This window comes from Tamandua tetradactyla, chromosome 24 (assembly GCF_023851605.1).
Source record: "Tamandua tetradactyla isolate mTamTet1 chromosome 24, mTamTet1.pri, whole genome shotgun sequence".
Taxonomy (NCBI): Eukaryota; Metazoa; Chordata; class Mammalia; order Pilosa; family Myrmecophagidae; genus Tamandua; species Tamandua tetradactyla.
The window spans coordinates 38802566-38826363 of NC_135350.1; the positions used below are offsets into that span (position 1 = coordinate 38802566).

A 23798-nucleotide genomic window follows, 5' to 3' on the forward strand; every position below is an offset into this window, starting at 1 on the left:
CATTGCAGATGAAAGTGAGATTAAAAGATAAATGGTGCTATTTATTATAAGTTCTTAAGTGTCAGCTCCTATTTGCCAAATATTGCTTTTAAAATAAATCTAGATTTAAACAATTTCCTGCTATGTTAGTAAAAACAGTAACTAGATTTTATGAACATTTCATGAGGGAAACTGGGTCTCTTTTAAATTGGATGTATTCAAAATGAATTGGTATTGTTGATTTGTGGGTTATATGCGCACATTTTAATAATTCAGATTGTGCCTCTCTGAAATATAAACGCACATGGATATAAAATTGCAAAACAGTTGCCTTGTTTCTGTCTTCAACAACTTTTTTTCTTAAACACATTACCCACGGGATGTTTGTCATGTTGTCAGTTTAGCGGGGGCAAGTCCACAGATTCTAAAAACAACTAGCTGTCCCCACAGGACTCACTATAGTTTATTTTGTGCCCACGGGAATGATTTAATATGAACTTAGGGAGTTGAGTTATAGGAATAGATTTTGTTGGAACTCAACCATCTTGAGATGAACCATATGACCCTTTCCAGGACTTTTCTGGTCATAATGGCTCCAACGTGCCACACGATGGCAGTGTTTCGGAAAAGAATCTCAGACCACAATCTGGCTCTATCAGTTTTCTTATTCCGGCAGAATAGAACATCCACTACTATTTAAGACAAAACTATAAAACAGCTGTGAGTCCTCCCTTTCTTGAATGCCAGGTGAGGAAATATTTCCCAACAATGACCCACCATGCGGTAACTGGGAATACAGCGACCAAGAAAACCAAAACATTTTTGTTCTGCTCTGGTCTTGCCTTCAGCAACTCCAGGTTGATGCTGTTGTCTCCTTTCCCACTTCCCACATTCACTCAAAACGTTATTCTCACTCAGAATAAAGCCTTATGAATGCATGTTTAAAGAATACGTCTGGGATGCTGCAGAGTTGAAAAGGCTCTTCTGTAAAGTATTAAATGGATACTTGTGTCATTCTGACTGCAAGAGGCTCATGTTTCTTGGGTTTTGTAATCAAACCTGCTGACACTTAGTCTTTTGTGAGTAAGATTTTCCAACTGTCAGAATTAACACATTAAATGAACTAAGTCAGAGACACTTGCTCTGTAGTATTTCCACACTATTTCCATACTTGATTAGACTAGTGGTTGTTAGAATCGAAAGGTCAAAATGCCTGAATTCCTTGTAAATCTTTTGCTACGTGGAAAGGAAAAAGTTTTCTTGTTACACCAGAATGCAAAGAGTGGTTCATTATCTTAAAATATTAAGGGGATACATGGAAACATATAAACAACATTATATATTTTTTCCTCATTACATGAAGATTCCCATTTTAATAGGAAACATTAAGTACCTAGATGTCCATTTTAGGTGGATAACTTTACTGGCTTCAAACTTACTTTGACTAGCCTAATTACACTTTATGTAGTAAGGTATTGCCATCTATTTCAATTTTTTCAGCTCTGCAAATAATTATTTTTTTGCCCTGAATGTTCAGATTCAGACAATGAATCTAATTCAAATGCTTATCTTGAGAACATCACTAATCTGTCCTAGCAAACTTGGGAATTAGAACTAAGTATAATCAGAAGTCCAGCACAATATTCATCATTTGTAGTCTTGGTAAGGATGAATTAGGTTCTGGCATGAAATTTGAATATTTCAGTAATTACAAATAAAAAAGACACACCATAATGCCCTTTATCCTGTGGCTCAATGACCTAGACAACAAAATCTAGCTCCTGAAAAGCAGGGTTTTGGTAAACATTAGTTTTACTTAAAGCAAATTATAACATTTTCTCTTTGGATCCATGGAATTGTTATAGAGTAAATTTTACACTCAGTATATTATCAGTGATTAAGCACTCAGCCCTTCATCCATAAGAACTAATTCTTGTATGGGCACTGTGATTGAATCCATAGTATATATATATCTCATATGCTGATGTTTAATATTTACCAGTGCTCAAGAATCTTGTAGAATTTCTTTATTAAATTATTACCACCATCTCTGCGGGCATTCCACACTCTTTAATTTATAGACTCTTAGAGTGGATATAGATCATTAACTATTTTCTTTTCTTAAAATGGCACCATCCTTAGCCCAATGGAGCCCATTTATTCAGGAAAACTAACTAAAGAATATGATCCCATGCAACTACTGAGGTTAGGAGGTGTGATTAAACAATAAATTCAGGGAGGCTATGGACAGAGAAGGCAGATGGTAGAGGCCCTATGCCTACATTGGGGTTGAGGAGATGTGTCTTCTGGGATTGAGCACAAACAGAAAAACTCTGTTCCCACCTAACATCAATTACATTGGCATAGAATTTTGGCACAGAATCCCTGCAGCAACACGGGGAACAATAGGAGTCTGTAATAAAAAGGACCCAGAGAGGGAGGTAGAAAGCTGCAGAGGTACAAATAAAAGTCTAGCAGCTGTAGGACTGTGTGGGTGCAGATATGTGTATTTCTCAGCAATAAGCAATCAGCAATAGGCATTTTGCAGATCGTATTTGAGAGGAGACAAGCCTTCTTTGAATTCCATTTATGAGAATTCTTATTGAAAATATGGTAGTGAAGTAGTTTTCAGAAGAAGATAAGAATCCATCACAATATAAGGTTAGTATGAAAAAGTGACCATTTTCTTGCAGAACAGAAGATGGAAATCAGAGGAAAGTGGACAAGAACTGGAAACAAAGCAGCAAATAATTCCAATATTTTTATAGCCACACTGGCTGAAGTTTTTTTTTAAATTTATTTATTTACTAATTAAAAAAAACTTAACAACAAATGAACTGAAACATTAACATGCAATCATTCTGTTCTACATATATAATCTTTTTTTTTTTTTTTTACATGGGCAGGCATCGGGAATCGAACCCGAGTCCTCGGGCATGGCAGGCAAGCACTCTTACCTGTTGAGCCACCGTGGCCTGCCCTACATATATAATCTTTAAAGCTAATTTTGTTTCAACTTTTTGCCTCCCTTTGAATGCTGTTGTTTGTTTTTCACATGGGGAGGCACCGGGAAATGAACTCGGGTCTCCAGCATGGCAGGCAAGAACTCTGCCTCTGAGCCACCGTGACCCACCTGGTTGAAGTTTTTTTGTCTTGTTTTGTTAATTCTTATTAAGAAATAACTAGCATCAGTGTCCCTATTTTATGATATATTATTTATGTTTTAAAAATATTATTTAAAATAACTTTCATTTAAAGTTTGATTCCTTCTTTAAAGTTTGATTTCCTCAAAAGTGAAAGTTCTATGATATGCTCATCTCTCTGCAGTTGATGTGCTAACAAATATTTATTCAATGAATTAATAAATCTATTATAAACTGTATATAAATTCTCATGTAAAATGCATCCTGACTATGAACTAGCGTGGCACCTATGACGCTTTATTGCCCTTAAGTGTCTGTCTCCTCACACTAAGAAGGAAACTTCCTCCCAGTAGGAACTGGGTCTTATTCAGGTTTCTAGCCACAGTTTTCTTCTGGGCATTTACTCTATGTTTGGGGAAAGCATTAGCAATGCTTAATCCTCCGTGTGCTATCTGTGATACTTGCATTCAGTATGAACCGCAAGGAGCGGCAGCTACATACTGCTCAGTTCTTAGAATCATTTTATATACACGTTTTTAAATGCCATTGCAGAATTGGAAGAGCCAGGCTGTTCTCTACTTCCTGCCTCCCTTCTTTTTATGGAGTTTTGGGAAGTTCCTTAACTTGTCCGGGGTCCAGGTTATTCACCAGAGCTAATTTGAGTTATTTTTAAGGTCAACTTCAGCTCTAAAATTCTGTGGTTTTATGTTTCTCCTAAAAATTGATGAGTAATAAAAATATTGACATTACAACAGAAAAGCAAGCAGTTGTAGAGACAGTGATGACTATATCAAGATTGTAAGAGAAGTTTAAATTACAAACAACAAAGGAAAAATTTTGACACCTAAGCACCTCTCATAGAGAAGTAGAGAGTGAAAATTGAAGAGTCTTAAGATGTTTTCCAGTAAAAGTGATGTGTTTTTGGTTATCCTTTAAATCATAGATATAAATTATTGATGAGCACTCTCATAATAATATAAGTGAACATAAAATTTAATTTTTCTTAAAGGAAGGAAAACACTCCCTAAATACTTCTGTAAGACGTCAATTTTTTAATGGTCTGAGAATGTTTTCCCCTTAGCACCTTAGGGGTTTTCCAGAGGTGTTTTCTTAATATGATTCACATTAATTTCTTTCAGATTCCATTACACCAAGAGTGGGAGAGTAAAGAGAAACCAACAGAAGAGGTTGTTTTGTTTCTTTCCTGGAAGATGCCTGCTTGTGGTTTTAAGGGGCAGTGTCATTGCCAAACAGATCTGGCATATCAAGCTTCTCCATAATCTAGAGATGTTTTTAGATTTTTTTTCCCGTACTCACATCCTCTTCATTTCCAAGCATTTGTGGATGTCAGTCAGTGACAACCTATTAATTCAAGAGTTACTAAGAATCAAAGTTTGCTACTAAATTCTGTCCTCTTTTCACTGATTTCATTTTTAATGTGATTTATAATGCTTAGTTTTCCCAAAGAAATATTTCCTTGAAATATTTATGGTCTTCAACATTGACTTTTTCTGTGGGAACAAAAAAGCAAGCCCAGAACTCTTGCCTTTGCATGTTAAAAGGAGAGATGAAAAAATTAATAGCCATGACAAAAATAACAGTAATGGAATACCTACAACATACTAGATTTTAAAGTATACATTATGTCTAATATTCCTAACTGCTATACGAACTCAGTGTTACAACCCCAGTTTTCAGATAATTATATTAGAAGCCTAATTCTAATTATATTAGAAGAAGAAGAAGAAGAAGAAATTATATCAATCATTTTTATATACTGACTTCATGTTTCTTCATGAAAATAATTTGAGTATATATTTACAGGGTTAGAAGAACGGTTAGTTCTACCTGTTGGGGTCATGAAAGGTTTCCCAGAGGATGCTGAGATGCAATGCAGATGGAGAACTGATGTTTCGAGACTAACTTCTAAGATGCGAATCAAAATTATGAGCATCCCAAACCAAAGAAACATGCAACAAAAACTATAAGTTACAATGATGTTGATGAGAAATTTTGTAAAGAAGGCGAATAATATTGCCTTTAACAGGTTCAAATCTAATCAAAATGAAAAAATTAATCTCTTCATATACCATTCAGCAAATGTCAATGCACCATGATAGAATGTCAGTATATGTCTGCTAATTCCAAACTGCTATGAATCATCAGTAAAAAAACATGTTTAGTGATTGTGAGTGAATACCATCAACTTTATACTTAACATTTAGTGACCTTAAATGTTTTCATGATTCTCTAAACTTTGAGTTGTTTGCTTATCACAATTAAGTACGTATACATAGACAAAGATGCATTCCATAGTTAGCCTCAAGTCTTACTGCATTTGATTTCATTCTAGTACTAACATAATAATTGTGGCAGATATGGCTGGCTGTACACCAGAGATTTTTCTTCAGAGTAGTTTCTAGGAAGCACCTGCCAGCTGAAACTACGTTTCCCAGCCTCCCTTGTGTCTAGGTGTGGTCACGTGACTCATTCCTGCCAATAAATGGGAACTTAAGTGATGCGTTTCACTTCCAGGCTGAAGGGTCTGAGAGTTTAGTGTACCTTCTCCATAGTATTCTTCTGCAAACTTTGGCTGAATGGAGAGGACTCTGAGGCATTTTAGGAGGGCACAGTCCCAAGGGGGAAGTAACTTGACCTGGCTACTGACCAGGACCCCAGGCATATAGATATTATCTGAGCAAGAAATATGTTTCTAACATATTAAATCCCTGGTGTACAGGGATTACCTGTTACAATAGCTGGTGTTACCTTTACTAATGTAATCACTTACACATAATAATGCTCAATACATAATTTTTGAAATCTAGCACCAGCTGTCCAGATCATAGGGCTCACGAGACTGGATTTTATGGTGCCTGAATGTAAAAAGTTAGGTATGATTTTCTTTTCATTCTTGCTTCCTCATTCCTAAAGCCCTGAATAAGTCCAAGTGAATGGTGTATCCAATTGATAGAGATTATTAAAATGTTAAAACTCGAGGTATTTTAGACAATTAGAAAGTGACTCATTCAGTTCCATAGAGAGATGGTTTTAGTGGTATTACAAGTGATTGGGAGAGCAGTATTCTCTTGACCCTGTTTTTGTTCCCCCCACTTCTACCCATAAAGGGCCAGCTTTGGTATAGGTACAGGTTTAGTGGAGAGTGCAGGGAACCTGACTTTTCTCTTGACTGTGCCACAACTCCATTAATTATTGTTGTTAGCTCGCCTCTCAGAAGAGAGAGAATACAGTTACCTCCTAATAATTAATGAAATGATCTTGCAACTTATGAACTTTCTATAAGGCATCATTTGCTTTTCCTTTTTAATTTGGCTACTTGTCTTTTGGTATCTTTTTGCTTTTTAGCCTGCTCCCCAAGGAGTAGACAAGGGCAGGTAGAGATAAAGTTAAAATCGATCATATCCAGTTATATTTGAGTTATGTTCTCTGCAGGTTTATTGACTTCTGTTCACTGTGAGGAATGTATTTACTGACTAATTTTAGTTGCCTCTCACTAGATCAAATATTGTGTGGAGTAAATTCTAGGAAACTCAAAGAATTTTAAAATACTCTACCATAGTTCCTAATATGGAGGCAACCATAATTACAGGAAACAATAATTTATGCTAGAAACTGTTTATGGTTGGGAGTTGGAGTTTTGACCCTTTCCTGTGTATTTCATTGACCTTTCCCGACTCATGGTGGTCTTTTGGTCTGTGGATCATAGCTTGATCAGGAGGTTAACCAGAGTTTTTAGTGAAGTAGCAAAATAGGTTATGGGTGGCATATATATCAGCAGAGTCCACCCACTTGTCTGGGTTGGGGAGGAAGTGGAAGCTGGGGTCAGGCAAGTGGACTTTTCCTGCTTTTAGGCAGTGCCAAAGCATCTCAGACTGGGTTTCACTTTTATTTTTGTTTATTCTGAGCTGGTTTCTACACAATAAAAATTGTGCGTCTAAAGATATTTCAGGCATATGTTTTGTCTCATTAAGCCTGATAAGTTAAGAATTCAAGTTTGTATCTTACAGGAGATAATGTTTCTCTGAACTTAAAAGGATAAGGGTGACAGACTTTCATTTAAATCTCATAATTTTGGGCAGATGTAAATTAATAAAAGTTGTTTCATTTTTTTCCTTTTTGAGAACGATAATAATCCTACAGAGAGCAAATCTGCTTTTCTAAAACTTATTTTACTTTCATAGTATTTTTGAAAAATTGGACAACTGATTCATTTCTTGCAGTTTTATCTTCTAGTCCAAGTATTAGCCAGTCGAGCAGGAGGATTACACCAGGAAACAAAATCAGTTAAGACATGGATGTCTGCATGAAACTTTGTCACATAAAATATTTGAGAGTTTTTACAAAAATTCCTGAAACGTAAAAGTACATAATAAATAGCTGAGGGAATCTGGGGGAAGGAAAACTAAGAAATTAATACCAATTATGTGTTGGGGTAAATTGAGCAGCTAAAAATTACAAAATTTCAATTCTATTATATTGGCTTATAAATTGTCTTAATTGCTTTGAAATAATGTAACTAAGTATCAGATGCTTAAAAACACTAATTTTAATTGGTATAATTGTAAAATATGCACTGTATGCTTCTGTTTGGCTAAATAAAAAAGCATCTTTGAAAAAAAAAGGTGGTTGGAATTACAAAAGTTGAAGAGGAGAGTTCTATTAAAGGCAGGATGTCTTAATCTAGAAACCATGATCCCAGTACTAGAATCTCCCAAGCAGCTGGAAGAAGGACAGTAAGTTAGGACTTTGAGAAAAGTAGAGGTGGCTCTTGGCTTGTGGATCCTTTTTAGCTCTAAGACACCTCAGGTTCTAGAAGGACAGGAAATCATGAAGGCCAAAGATTAGAGCACAAGCTTTTGGTTCAAAGTCAAAAAGGAGGGCCTCAATAATAGTCAAATCAGAGTATTCTGAAGGCAGTACTGGAGTTGATCTTATGAGCTAGGGGGATTTCTTTTTGGCATCTGGGTTTTTCAAAACCCTTTCAGCTTTTAATCAGATGATAAACTGAAAGATTTCAGTTTATCCATCCTTCACCTTTATCTTTCTAAATCAGATATCAGCAAGCCCTTGGACCAAATCCAACCTCAGCTTTATTTTGTAAATAAAATTTTATTGGAACACAGCCATGCCCATGCATTAGTGTATTATCTATGGCTGCTTTTGTGCTATAATGGCAGAATTGAGGAGTTGCTACAGACACCATTTAGCTGGCAAAGCCTAAAATATTTACTATCATGTCGTTTTCAGATAGAGTTTGCTTACTCCTGTTCTAGATGAAATATCTTTCTGATTTTAGTTTATTGTTTAACTCAATCATATGAATCCCTCATTCTAGTCCTGGCCTTACATTTATAGCTACAAGTCACTTTTGAGGTGTGATAGACTATATTCCACATGCTGTGTCAGATGCATGGACCTAACTTTGACTCATGCAATACAGTTCTTTCTGTTCTGTTTTTATTAATTCTGATGATATCCTATATTATAGTCAGTATAGGACACTGAATCAATGTGAAATTAGGGATAAGTATTTAACGATCTTTGAATCCCTTCCTGGTCATAAGCAACAGCTCGTAGAACAAAATCTAATAAATGTATTTGGAATTTCTGCCAGGTGTAAATAATCCTACTTACATGTGTTATCTGACATTAATCTGCCACTTGTTCTGCCTTCTCCTTGCAGTCCCTTGTGAGTTAATTCTATAATTATCCCTGTTCTCGTCTTCCACTAACTCAAAGATCTTAGTACTATTTGTAAAGTTGGGAATGTTAGTGTCCTTTAATTTATGTTGTCCTTTAAACATTTAAAGTGTTTTCAGATCAACTTTCTGAATTGATGTTTGTAACAGAGCTTGTCTCTGGGGGAGAGATCTAATTAGCTAAACACAGGAAGAGGACACAGACTTAAATTTTCACAATAATAACTTTTATAGCCTTTGAATTTTGTATTGTGTGTGCACTAGTTAACTTTTTAAAAACAAAAATTTGTTTTCTAAAAATTTTTTTAATCACTCACTCTTGCCTTCTCCTCCTATCCCCCTGGTAACCTGTAATAGGCATTCTATCTCTGGGAACTTGCTGTTTCTATTTTTTTTTTATGATATTGTACATTTGTCCTTAGGTGATGCTTTAGTTTGTTAAAGCTGTTGGAATGCAATATATCAGATATGGAATGGCTTTTAATTAAAAATGTTTTAATGAGAAACCTTCCCACACATACATACCATACACGGTATACAATCAGTGGCTCACAATGTCATCACATAGTTGTGTGGTCATGACCATGGTCATTTTTTAGAACATTTGCATCACTCCAGGAAAAGAAATAAAAAGGAAAAAGAAAAAAACATGCATACCATACCCCTTACCCCTCCTTCTCATTGGCCACTAGTATTACCACCTACCCAATTTATTTTACCCTTTGTTACCCCTATTATTTACTTTCCATCCATATCTTTTTGCTCATCTGTCCATACCTTGGATAAAAGGAGCATCAGACACATTGTGAACATTATGTCTTTATACAATTGTCTTCAAGCATCAAGGCTACTGGAACACAGCATTTCATGTACTTCCCTCCAGCCACTCCAATACACCATAAACTAAAAAGAGGTATCTTTATAATGCATAAGAATTATGCATTATAAAATCTCCAGGATAACCTCTCTACTCTGTTTGAAATCTCTCAGCGACAGAAACTTTATTTTGTCTCATTTCTCTCTTCCCACATTTGGTCAAGAAGGCTTTCTCAATCCCATGATTCCACATCCAGGCTTATCCCAAGATTTCTGTCCCATGTTTGCCAAGGAAATTTACACTCCTGAGAGTCATGTCCCACATAGCAGGGAGGGCAGTGAGTTCACCTGCTGAGTTGGCTTAGAAATAGAGGCTACATCTGAGCAGCAAAAGAGGTTCTCTGGGGGTGACTGTTAGGTCTAATTTTAAGTAGGTTTAGCCTGTCCTTTGCAGGAATAAGTTTCATAGGGGTGAACCCAAGATCGAGGGCTCGGTCTATTGATTTTGTTGTCCCCATGCTTGCAAGAATATCAGAAATACTCCAAATGGGGAAGTTGAATATTTCCTCCTTTCTCCCCATTCTCCAAAGGGGACTTGGCAAATACTTCTTTGTTCACTGCCCAGATTACTGTGGGGTTTATCAGGACATCACATTAACCTGGACAAACCAACAAGATCTCATGCCCTATCAAGATTCCATGTTCTTATGGTGTTCAATTAAACTGACCATACAAGTTAAATTAGGAAATGCACTACCGAAAATATAAATTTTTCACCTAATAAACATCTCTCCCTTTAGACTCACACAAAAGTTGAAGTTTCAAAATTTGGATGATATCACCCTTTACCCTGTATTCTGATATTCCTTATTCCTATTCAGATCAGTTTCATTCATATCTCCACTTGAAGTCTGATCACTTTTCAACTTTTTAAACAGTTCTGGTATGAGGTACTGCTGACTTTCACAGCCTCAGAGATTTGAGTCTCAGGTGTCACATAAATACCCAAAGTTTCTGGGAATGACTATGCTATATACAAACAGCTCAGTATCTCGATATTTAGTATTAACAGTTATATCTCCTGAATATATGTGACTGCTGTAAGAACTTACAATCTAGGACCCTTTATAATAGGCCCCAACCTGATAACCCATGCTCTTGACTTTAGTTCACCAAGTTTTTATATTATAGTCCATCCATATGATTGAGGCATGATAATATTTGTCTTTTTGTTCCTGACATTTCATTCAACATAGAGTCCTTAAGTTTCATTTACCTAGTTGAATGCCTAAAAAAACTTCATCCCTTTTTGCAGCTGCTCAGTAGTCCATTGTAATGAACTATGTATGCATCGTAGTTCTCCCTTCCATTCCTCAGTGGTTGTACCCTTAGGCCACCTAAGGGAACACTGCTGCCATAAACGCCAGTGTGCAAATATTCATTCGTGTCCCCACACTCAGTTACTCCAGGTATATACAATGGGGTTTCAGGATCATATGGCAAACCCACCCCTAGCCTCCTGTGGAACCACCACACTGCCCTCCAAGGGGCTGCAGCTTTCATTTTCCCTACTGACAGGGAATAGATACATCTCTTTCTCCACATTTTCTCTAGCACTTGTTTCTCTCTGAGGAATGGTTTCTAAAAAGGGAATTTAATAAGTTGCAAGTTTACAGTTCTAAGGCTATAAAAATGTCCAAACTAAGGCATCTAGGGAAAGATACCTTGGCTCAAAAAAGGTTCATGGGTCCAGAATAACTCTGTTCGCTGGGAAGGCACATGGTAACCTCTGCTAGCTTTCTCTCAGTTCAAAGGACTTTCCTGGGGGTGTTTTCCTTCTGCATCACCAAAGGTCTCTAGCTGCTTGGGCTCTAAAACTTTTTCCAAAATGGTTCCCTCTTAAAGGACTGTAGTAAGCAACCCCACCTCGAATGGGTGGAGGCACATCTTCATGGAAGTCATCTAATCAAAGGCCCCACCCATAATTGGGTGGGCCACATCTCCATGGAAATAATGAAAAATACCAACTCAGCAATATTAAATCAGGATTGAAGAACCTGGCTTTTCTGGGGTACACAACAGTATCAGACCTGACTGACTTCTTTCATTGAGCAAAATGTTTTCAAAGTTTTCACATTGCTGCTTGTCTTAGAACCTCATTCTTTCTTCTGGCTGAATTATATTCTTTCATGTGTGTATACCACATTTTGTTTATCTCCTCATCTGTTGAGGAATAGGGGTTGTTTCCACCTTTTGGCCATTGTGAATGATACTGTTATAAACATTAGTGTACAAGTATCTGTTTAAGACCTATTTTCACTTTCTTTTGGGTTTATACTAGACATGGAAGTGTTGGGTTATATGGTAATTCCACATGTAATATCTTCTACATTCTTTTTGAGGAACTATCATATAGATTTTCTCTGTGGCTGCACTATTTTACATCCCCAGGTCCTTTGTCTATTTTTTTTTGCTTGTTTGTTTTGGTATAGGCAGGCACCAGGAAATGAACCCGGGTCTCTGGCATAGCAGGCAAGAACTCTGCCTGCTGAGCCACCATGGCCCACCCCTTTCATTTGTTTTAAAGTTGGACTGCTTGTCTTTTTTGTTGCTGCATTGTATACATTTTTTTTGTGTTCTGTATCTTAAGTCTTTATCTGATACACAGTTTGCAACTATTTCCTGTCGTTCTAAAAGTTGTCTTTTTACTTTGTTGATAATTTCCTTTGATGCACAAAAGTTTTAAATTTCGATGAAGTCAAAGTTATCTGTTGTTTCTTTCATTGCTTGTGCTTTTGGTATCATATCTAAGAATCCATTGTTGAATCCCAGGTCATGAACATTTGCCCCATGTTATCTTCTAAGAGTTTTATAGTTTTCATTCTTATATTTAGGCTCCTGGTCCATTTTGAGTTTATTTTTTATATGGTATGAGTTAGGGTTTTCAATTCATTCTTTTACATGTGGATATCCAGTTTTCCCGGCACCATTTGGTTGAAGAGTCTATTCTTTTCCCATTCTATGTACTTAACATCCTTGTCAAAAATCAATTGATTATACAATGACAGCGAAGGGTAAGGGTTTGGGAAATACGATTTTTTTCTTTTTTCTGTTTTTCTGGAGTGATGCAGATGTTCTGAAAAGATCATGGTGATGAACACACAGCTATATAATGATATTTTGAGCCATTGATTATATACCATGTATGGACTGTATGTATGTGAAGATTTTCTAATAAAAATATTTTTCAAAAATCAATTGACCATAGATGTGCAGGTCCACTTCTGGACTTTTAATTATGTTCCTTTGGTCTATTTGTCTATCTTTATGCCAGTAACTTACTGTTTTGATTATAGTAGTTACACAAAACGTTTAAAATCAGAAAGTGTGAGTTCTCCAACTTTGTTCTTCTTTGTCTATATTGTTTTGGCTTTTCAAGGCCCCTTGTAGTTACATAAAAATTTGAGGATAATTTTTTCCATCCCTGCAAAAAAGGCTGCTGGGATTTGATAGAAATTGCACTGAATCTGTAGATCACTTTGGGTAACCTGTCATCTTATATTAAGTTTCCCAATACATGAACATGGGGCGGCTTTTATTTAGGCTTCTTTAATTTCTTTCAGTTTTGTAGCTTTCAGTGAAAAAATCTTTTGTATCCTTAGTTAAATTTATTCCTAGGTATTTTATTTTTTTAGATGCTAAATGATTGTAAATGGGGTTGTTTTCTTAATTTCCCCTTTTAGGAGTGTCCATTACAATGTATAGGAGCACAATTGATATCTGCATATTCACCTTGTATCCTGTCACTTTGTTGAATTCATCCGTTAGTTATCTATTACTGAGTAGAAAATTATCACAAACTCAATGATGTGAAACAAGACACATGCATCATCTCAGAGTTTCTGTGGGTAAGGAATCCAGGCATGCCTTAGCCTGGTCTTCTGTGTCAGGGTCTCTCACAAAGCTGGAATTAAAGTACTGACTGGGGCTGGGTCTCATCTGAAGGCTCAACTGGGGAAGGACCCATTTCCAAGTTCACATAGTTGTCGGCAGGAGTCAATTTATTGAGGGATGCTGAACTGAGTTCCTACTTGGCTGTTGGCCTGAGGCCTCCCCTGATTCCTCTCCAACATGATAACTTGCTTCATCAAAATGTGTGAGCCAAGAAGACAATAAGAGCAGTCTGTCAGCAAGATGGAAGTCACAATTTTATGTAACCTAATTGCAAAGTAACATCCCATCACCATTGCTGTATTCTGCTCATTAGAAGCAAGTTGCTAGGTCATCCCACACTCAAAGGGAGGGAATTCTACAAGGGTATGAATACTAGGAGTTGGGGGTTAGAGAGGTCATCATAGAATCTGTCTGCCACAATGTGTGTATACCTATTTAGTAAAATTAAATACATAAAAGTGCTTTTAGGCCTCCAAGACACTTAAATGAAAATACAAGTCAGCATGATATGCAAGATATGATTCCATTTATGTAAAGGAAAAACATGTGCACATATACATATATATGTGTATACAAATACATATAAATGATGGGAATGACACAGATCAAATTGTTGGCAATGATGACTTCTATGGAGGGAAGAGAGAAAGGAGTGGGTAAGAAACTTTCACAGTCATATTTAGCTCTTTGCTTTCTTCTCAATGCCATGAGAAAGAAATTATGATAATTTTATATACCTATAGAAGATAAATGACTTTTCAATGCCATGTAGTCACATAATTGCAGGATTAGGACACAAAATGAATTTTGCCAGACCGTCCAAGATTTGTCTTTCCTATTCATTTATTTGATTTTTGTTTATTTCTAAGCTAAATTATTTCATTCAGATAAATTACTAACATTTTTAAAAGATTATAAGAATGGAAATGTTCGTTTCTCTGCTGATGCCTGGCTAACTTCACTGGGGACCATTTCTACTGAGTGGGTCTGGTTATTAAGCCATTTTTTAAAAAAACCGTGATAAAACAGAAGTTTGTATTTAATCCTATGCTAGGGCTTCCAGATTTAGCAAGTAGAAACATATGACGCCCAGTTAAATTTGAATTTCAGATAAACATCAAACAATTTTTTTGTATAGGTTTGTCTCAAATATTATATTGGACACAACTTAAATTTTTTCATTGCTTATCCAAAATTCAAATTTAACATATGCCCTATATATTTTTTAAGCAATGCCAGTTCTTGAACACAAGGATTACATAATAAATTCTACAAAGATCGGTCTCTATTTAATTGTTCTATGATAACCCAAGATCCTCATTCTTTTCTTGCCTTTTTGATCCAAGGATGAATCCATTCAACCAACATTTATGAATTCCTGCTATGTTTGAGGTACCGGAATTGCCAGGTATTGGAAATACAAAATCAAGTTTACATTCTTGCTCTCAAGAAACTCAAAGCCTTTGTTGTTGGCACTTGTTGTAGACTTTTGGGAGGTGATCAAAGTAAGACTATGCCAAACCTGGTAAAAACAGACCAAATTTTTGTGAATATTTCTTAACTCCCAAACATCAGTGTTTTGTTTTTTCTTAAATTTTTTATTGTGAAAAATAACATATGTACAAAAAAGCAATAAATTTCCAAGTACATTTTAACAAGTAGTTATAGAACAGATTTTGAAGTTTGGTATAGGTTACAGTTCCACGATTTTTCATTTTTTCTTCTAGCTGCTCCAAGGCACTGGAGAACAAAGGAAATATCAATATATTGATTCAGCAGTCATATTCATGTGTTAAGTCCTATCTTCTCTATCACACTCTTCCTTCTTTTTTTTCTTTTTTGTGAAAAATAATATATGTACAAAAAAATAATAGATTTCAAAGTACATTGCAACAATTATTTGTAGAACAGATTTCAGAGTTCAGTATGGATTACAATTCCACAATTTTAGGTTTTTATTTCTAGCTGCTCTGAGGTACTGGAGACTAAACGAAATACCAACACAGTGATTCAGCACTCATACGCATTTGTTAAAGCCGAACTTCTCTGTATAACTCCACCATCACCTTTGATCTTTGCTTACTCTTTAGGAGTATTTGGGCTATGGCCATTTTAACTCTTTCATGTTGGAAGGGGCTGTTGATAATATGAGATAGTGGGAGGCAACTAGTTGATGTTCTGGAAAGGCTGGCCCTTCTGCATTTCAGGATTTATCCTTGATCCAGGGGCCCATCCGCAGGTTGTTGGTTTCTGGAAAGTTACCCTAGTGCGTGGAACCCTTGTAGATCTTATATATTGCCCTAGGTATTCTTTAGAATTGGCAAGAATGGTTTCGGTTGGGGTTTGGCAAGTTATGATAGTAGTAACGTTTAACTGAAGCTTACATTACAGTGACCTCCACAGTAGCTTTGCGACTCTATTTGACTCTCTCAGTCACTGATACCTTATTTGTTACACTTCTTTCCCTCCTTTTTGTCAGGATGGCATTGTTGATCCCCTGGTGCCAGGGCCAGACTCATCCTTGAGAGTCACCTCCCATGGTGCCAGGGAGGCTTTCATCCCTAGATGTCATGTCCCATATAGAGCAACAGTTTCACTTGCAGAGCCAAACTTTAGTGTTGTTGTTTTTTTAAATATCCTAGGAGTTTTAAAATAATAAGTAAACTGTAATGGATGCTCAAGAAAAGATATTTTTGAAAATTGAGAAGCTTAAAAGTATTTTTTTAAAGAGCTTGAACATTACATTATTGTTTTCTGAGTTCTCTGCATCTTTTCTACTTTCCTGAAATAGGCATTGGATACCTCTGTGGAAGTACAAAGAAATAATATAATTTGGCAGAATGTGATTTATCAGTATAAATTTGCTAAAATTGGCTTTATGACCGACTATATTCCGGGAAGGCAGAAAAGCAAAACTCAATAAGGAAATAGTCTGTAATTTAATTTCAATAAATTTCCCCGAGCGTGGAGAATTTCTGTCAGGGTCCTTTGCACTTTGATTTAGTAGATTTTCTTTTGCAGTTTTAAACCCTTTGTTCCTTGAAGCTTATCTCCATGAAGTTAACATCATTGAATAGCTGACTCGTTACTGCATGAATTCTGAAATTCCAGAGTTTTAGATTGAGTAACAGCTTTCTGATGGGGAAAGTATGGAAGGGAGAATGAAAGTATGCTGTCCAGGGCCTGTTGCTTTCACATCTATTTCTCCCATCCCTCTTGCTCAGCTCTCAGTCAGAAGGGACGGCCCTATACACTGCATTTTCCAAGACGCTATGCCGTCTAGTCTTTGGTTAGTTCCAGTCATCAGATGGCACCGACAGAGGCTAGGTGGTCAGGAAGAAGAGAGAAGTCGGTGTGTTTCTACTTCTCCCTCTTTGCATCCAGGAGTACTTCTGATGTACCTGTTGCTTGTGTTTTCCTTGTTGCATGGACTTGAAAGTCTCGGTTGGACTTTGATACAGGGAGCATAGGAATTTTTAGAATATCAGGAAATCAGTCATCCAAATTCCTCTCTTCGTGACATCCTCTTCAGGGAATTTTTTTAAAAAGTCAACAACTGTTCCTCTAATACCACCACTTTCTCCATTGGGTACTTTGTCTCAGACCAACTTTTTCTCTATTGTCTTAGTGAATACAGATAATTTACTTTTCTTAAGGAAGGGAGGCACTATCATTTCTAGATCACTAATTCTGCAAGTGGATGTGTGAGGGAAAGAGAATAAAGAGAAATGATACTTGGACATAAGGGAAAGAAAACAGGAAGAGGAATCAGATAATATAACTATCCTTTTTGAGTAGGGTATTGACTGATTGAAAGGAGAGTAAAAATATCTATTTGCTCAGAAGTATTATTCATACCCAAAAGTTTGTTAACATATTATGGATATTGGCATGAAATCATAAACCATAGTAAATGTTGGAAATAGTGTTTGCTTTCTAAATTGTAAATGTTAATGATCACATCCTCTCAGTGAACTCTTTGTTTACGAGACCAGGAGAGGAAAATATTTCACAATGAAAGCAGTGACCTTGGCAAATGGGCAGCAAAAGCACAAAGCTGATGGAGGGAAGGAGGCCATTGCACAGGCCTTGGTTTATTTAAGTGTAAAATGCCTTACTCTAGAATATTTACTTACTACTAAGAGCTTTGTTAGCTGACCTGTTAAGCAAGATCAAACCTTGAATTAATATTTTATAAATTGTAGACCCGCTCTCTGCTTTCTGGCATTGAATGTAAAGAAGACAAGGCCTTTTTTGAATGTCTCAGACTGTTACTGTTGTAGGTATAGCATCACTGTTCAGAGCAAAGGTTTAGCAGTCAGACTGCTTCAGTTCAAATATTGCTTAGGTCACTTCCTAACTGAATCACCTTGAGCAAGTTATTTAACCTCTCTGGGTCTCTTTGGTATAATAGGGGCAGACATAGCACCTACTTCAGAGTGCTTTTGTGAGAGTGAAACATGTTCATACACACCAAGCTTAGGCCAGTACCTGGAACTTAGTAAGCACTCAGCATGCGTTAAATATTGTTATCTCTCAGAAATGTTACCTGTTATTCTAGAGCTGGCATTAAATTCAAAGCATTGGAAATGCATTTTAGATATTGCATAAAGTTTTCACCACATTAGGTATCAGAAATTATGTTATTTTATAAGTTGTTTGATCTTATAAGAAAAGGAGAAGAAAGAAAACATAATGACAGCTGGGAAATTTGACAAATGGGCAGCAAAAGTAAAACATTTAAAAGTTAAATTCTTCTTTTAGGCATATTCTGGACATACATGATAAAGAGAAATGTGACTGGATAACAGCAAAGTAAGCAGAATAACTGGGCTTGGAGATCTGCAAAGAAATAGTTACTACACTTGATGGAAAACAATATATTGGAAAATATTAGATTTGACACTGCAGTTAATATTCAGCTTGTGTTCATTCTATTTCCTGAGAGTGTTTAGCTTGCTGAAATCAAATGACTTTAAGAGAAAACATTTTTTATTGTGCAATATAACATATATACGAAAAAAAATTCAATAATTTGCAAAGTACAAATTAACAAGTAGTTACAGAACAGATTTCAAAGTTTGGTATGGGTTACCATTCTACATTTTAAAGTTTTCCCTTCTAGCTGCTTCAAAACACTGGAAGCTAAAAGAAATATCATTACAGTGGTTCAGCAGTCGTACTCATTTGTTGAATCCTATCTTCTCTGTTATAACTCCTCCTTCTCCTCTGAGGTCTTTAGGCTATACCCATTCTAACTTTTTCATGCTGAAAAGGTATATCAACAATATAGAATAGGGGGATGGAATTAGTTGGTATTCTTGGAAAAGTTGGTCCCTTTGGGTTTCAGAACTTATTTGGCCTAGGAATGCTGGGGAGGTTATAGGTTTTGGGAAAGTAAGCTTAGTACGTGGAACTTTTGTAGAGTCTCAGTTAGAACCTGAGGTGTTCTTTAGGGTTAACAGGAATGATGTTAGTTGGGATACGGCAAACCATGACAATTTTTTTTCCAGATGGAAAATAATGAGCTGTATAAGGAAATAAGCACATGTCCTAATAGGGCAACTCATTTTTTCCATGAGAAGTACAAATGAAATCTTATTAAATAGTTTAGATAGAAACTAATCGACAGAAACTATCTTTGTTTCTTTTGTTGTTTCTCTGCCTTACTTTCTTTCTTCAATCTTTCCTTCTGTACTTCTTTCCTTGCTTCTGATAGATGGTGTTCCCAGTTCATATCAAAAAGTATCAATTCAGCAATAAAGGCTGCCAGCTGCGCTTTTGAGTGGACATCCACTTTGTCACTCTCTTTGTTGGGATAAAAATTTTATAACAAGCTCTGACTTGATGACTGGAAGCGTCCATGTAGAGCTCCCACATTAGAACGCTGGAAACAAAAGACTTAATTGAAAAAGATTGAATTGCACTATTTATAATGTGTTCAAGTTTAGTTAAGTGGAAATTACCATGTATATACTTTCAGGGGACTTATGATGATATACCCCCAGTCCCCAGAGCAAAGTGAACACTCGTTGACTCAAATAAGTTGGCTTTCTAAACTCACCTGGATCATTGGGCTGGAGCAATAAGCTTGCAAGCCAGTGGGGGGATCTTAGTCACATGAGTCCTCAAGGGAAAGATAGAAAGCATGCTGTCTTAGCTTGTCAGGGCTTCTATAACAAATGTCATAGACTGGTTGGTTTAAGCAATAGGAATTTGTTGTCTCACAGCTTTGGAAGCTAGAAGTCCAAAATCAATGTATTGGTAGGCTCGTCCTTTCGAAGTCTATGGCATTCTGGTGGTGGCTCGCTGGCCATCTATACCTCAATCTTCATCTCTAGCTAACGACCATCATTCTCCCTGTCTGTTTCCTCCTACTGTGTCCAAATTTCCTCTGTTTATAAGGACTTTAGTCACATTGGAATAATGCCCACCTCAATTGAGTTTGGCTTCATCTTAACTAATATGATGTTCAAAGATCCTTTTTAAAAATGAGTTCATTTACAGAGCTGGGGCTTAGGACTTGAACATGTCTTTGTGGAGACATGGTTCAATCCATAATAAATATTGGAATTTTGAGTTAATAAGTATTGATCAGGATGTGTTTTCCTTTATTTCTCCTTCATAGTGAATCCACTGAACTACATGTAGTACTTTATTTACAAGCATAGGCTTTGTTTTGACCAACCCTGCTGCCATAGAATTTGGAAGCAATTCTGACCACTGGCGTATTTAATGCCCCAACCTAATCAATTGTGCACTGTGCAGCACAGAACATTTATTTATTAAAGATGATTCCATTGCTCCTGCTGCTGCTGCAGCTGCCCTGAGTCATTGCCTGTGCAGCTCTGGCCACCTGGCTCCCCATACTAGCTGCTGATATTTGGAGTTCTCACACCCTGACAGACATTGACAACAAAGAACAGTCTGAACTTGATCAAGATTTGGATGATGTAGAAGTAGAAGAAGAAACTGCTGAAGAAACAAAAATCAAAGTGCTTCAGGTGACTGTTCAAATGATACAAAATCCTCAGATTCTTGCAGCCCTTCGAGAAAGACTTGATGGTATGGTAGAAACACCAACAGGATACATTGAAAGCTTGCCTAGGGTAGTCATCAAAACCTTAAAAAATCTTTCAGGTTGAACGTGCACAGATAGAAGCCAAGTTCTATGAGGAAGTTCATGATCTTGAAAGAAAGTGCATTGTTTTCTCTATTAGCCTTATTTGATAAGCGATTTGGGATCATTAATGAAATTTATGAACCTATGGAAGAAGAATGCAAATGGAAACTAAATGAGGAAGATGAAATTTTGGAGGAGCTGAAAGAAAAGGTCAAGATTGAAGGTGAGTAAAAGGATAAAGGTAAAGAACATCCCAAAGGAATTCCTGAATTTTGATTGATTGTTTTAAAGGATATTGGCTTATCAGTGATATGATTCAGGAACATGATAAACTTATTCTGAAGCACTTAAGGATATTAAAGTGAAGTTCTCAGGCGCTAGTCAGTTGTTGAGTTTTCTCTTAGTATTTCACTTTGAATCTAAGGAGTATTTCACAAATGAAGGGTTGACAAAGACATATAGGATGAGGTCATAACCAGATGATTCTGATTCCTTTTCTTTTGATGAATCAGAAATTATGGGTTGCACCGGGTGTCAGAAAGATTGGATAAAAGAAAAGAATGTCATTCCGAAAATCATTAAGAAGCAGCAGAAACGCAAGGGACACGGGAGCATTCATGCTGTGACTAAAATGGTTTCCAATGACCTCTATTTAATTTTTTTTTGCTCTTCCTACAGATCCTAATAGTGGTGAACTAGATGCAGGCTACTGAAGCCATCCTGCTGCAAACTTTGAAATTGGTCACTTTTTATGTGACCAGTTATTTGATTTTTTTATAATCCCAAGATCCGTGTTACACTTTACTGGAGAAGATATTGAAGATGATTGATGATGATGATGATGATGAAGGTAAAAAACAGATGAGGAAGTGGAAAAAAAGGAGATGAGGAAAATGACTCAGATTAAATTCCAAGAAGGAACAAAGTGTAGCAGAGTGGAAGCAGCAGTGAAGCAGGATGGTCTACCTTCTTCCCTGGAAAGGATGAATTTACATCATTTGACAAGCTTATTTCAAATTTTTGTTATTGTTTGTTCCTTTGCTTGTTTTTGTTTTTGCAGCCTAAAATAAAAATGTCAAGGACAAAAAGATGAAAACAAAACATAAAAGATATAGTCATCAGAACTGATACCACATCATTGCTCTCACTCCAGCCATATGACGTCTGGTCATGTTGCAAACACTCAGAGGGGTTGCGTTAAGGTAAATGCAATTAATCACAACCTTTCAGTGAATTCACTACTTTATGAGCGGGGGGAGGGAAAACTGAACACAGTGAACACAATGAAAGGGTTTCATAAAAGGGCAGCAATAGCACAAAGCTGATAGAGGAGAGGAAGCGAGACTCAAATGGGCAACTCATCCTTTCCTCCTGAACGCTCAAAATTGTTATATGAAACGTCCTTGATGAGAAGGACGACAACTCTTCTGTTGTGCTGGGAGGGAACAGGACCTACAAAGCTTTCCCAGAGATCCCAAAAGAAGTATCTCCTCTAAACTACCATATAACTTTAAATATGCTCCTTCTCATGGTAATTAATATTTGTTCTTCTTCAGAGAGTTGGGTGACATCAGGGAGGAAAGGATAAAAATAAAAGGAAAACAAATCCAAGTAAACAGATTCAGTAATTACAAACAAGGGAGATGATATATTAGCTGAAACCTAAAGAATGAGCAGGAACTCCCTGTAAGAGCAGGGAAAAGAATGTTTCAGAGTGAGGGAACAACATGTACAAAAACCCAAGAGAAGAAAAACCTGGGATGTGTACTGAGGAACTGAATGCTGACCAGTTTGAATGTTCCATAGCAAAAGAGAACTTAAATATTGTATCTAATTTCATTGATCAAAATGTTTTAAAAGGAAATAACTATTTCTTGGAATAGCTTGCTTGATTATAGATTTACAATAGATTTACATTTATCATTTTGCAAATGTTGTCCAAAGCAGAAGATACGGAAAATGTTCTATATTTAATCGCCGACCACAGGAAAGCTTAAATTTCAAAATGTAATTGACATATAAAGATATTTCTACTTTTGTAATATTTGTGGATTGAGAAATAACAAACTGAGCTGCAAAGAAATAAAGGCATTTATCTGGAGTCTTCGAATTACAATTTGGGGAGCATAGATTCAGAGAGCAGCCAAAATTGTGTCCTGTCTTGGGGCTTCCGGGTGAGGGTTTTTAAAGGAAAAGATTACATAAATTGTTCATGGTAGATGGGTATTTGGGGTGCTCCAAATATCCCTCATATTAGATAATTCACTAATTTCTATATCTTGTGGTTTGTTTATGGTGTCCAGATGTTCTCAGCATTTGAGAAACACTTGTTATTTGAGACTATGCATACTTTGGCAATTCGTGATATTTGGCTGAGACGTGCATAACAGTAACCTCCTAAACAACCTCCTGACTCCATTTTAAATATCTTAGCTATAGTAACTCTATTAAAATTTTTTCACATGTTCATAACACACATGAAAGTTTATGAACACATTTCCATTTAAAAAATACATAAAATCCAAGATATTCACTTACTTTAAAAAAATACATCCTTTTGTCATCCGAGCACCTTGACAGAATTATGATCTTGCCAAGTAGCTTTTTAACGATTTCTTCTACTTTTTTGCCTTTGTATTTAAAACAATAGAAATGCAAAGAGAGAGAAGAGCAATAAGTAAGTAAAGTACTACCAAAGTAGTTTAAATTTTTTTAAATTAATTCTGTTAAGGTTTATAGGCATGAAGTGGCAGAAATTTTTATTTTGTAACTTACTATTATAATGCAATTAATTTAATTATTTTATAGGACAAAAGAAATATGATATATAAGTATGTGCTGATAACTCCCAGGAATTCAGTCATTTAGTTAACAAATTTCATAGCGAATCAAATAAAGCCCCTGCCTTCAAGGAGTTTTAGTTCTAATAGGAAGACTGATTGTCAAAAAAATTGACATATATGTAATATAATATATATGTAATAGTAAATGTATTAAAATAATTCATTGAAATAGTATAATAGTAGTATTAGCTATCAAAATATTTATATTCAAATTCAGCTG

At 36.1% G+C, this 23798-nt stretch overlaps 1 pseudogene; it reads left to right on the forward strand.

The window, feature by feature from the left end:
• The first annotated feature begins 20623 nt into the window (after positions 1 to 20623).
• On the forward strand, positions 20624 to 21686 carry LOC143667933 (nucleosome assembly protein 1-like 1 pseudogene; annotated as a pseudogene).
• Positions 21687 to 23798: the final 2112 nt, after the last annotated feature.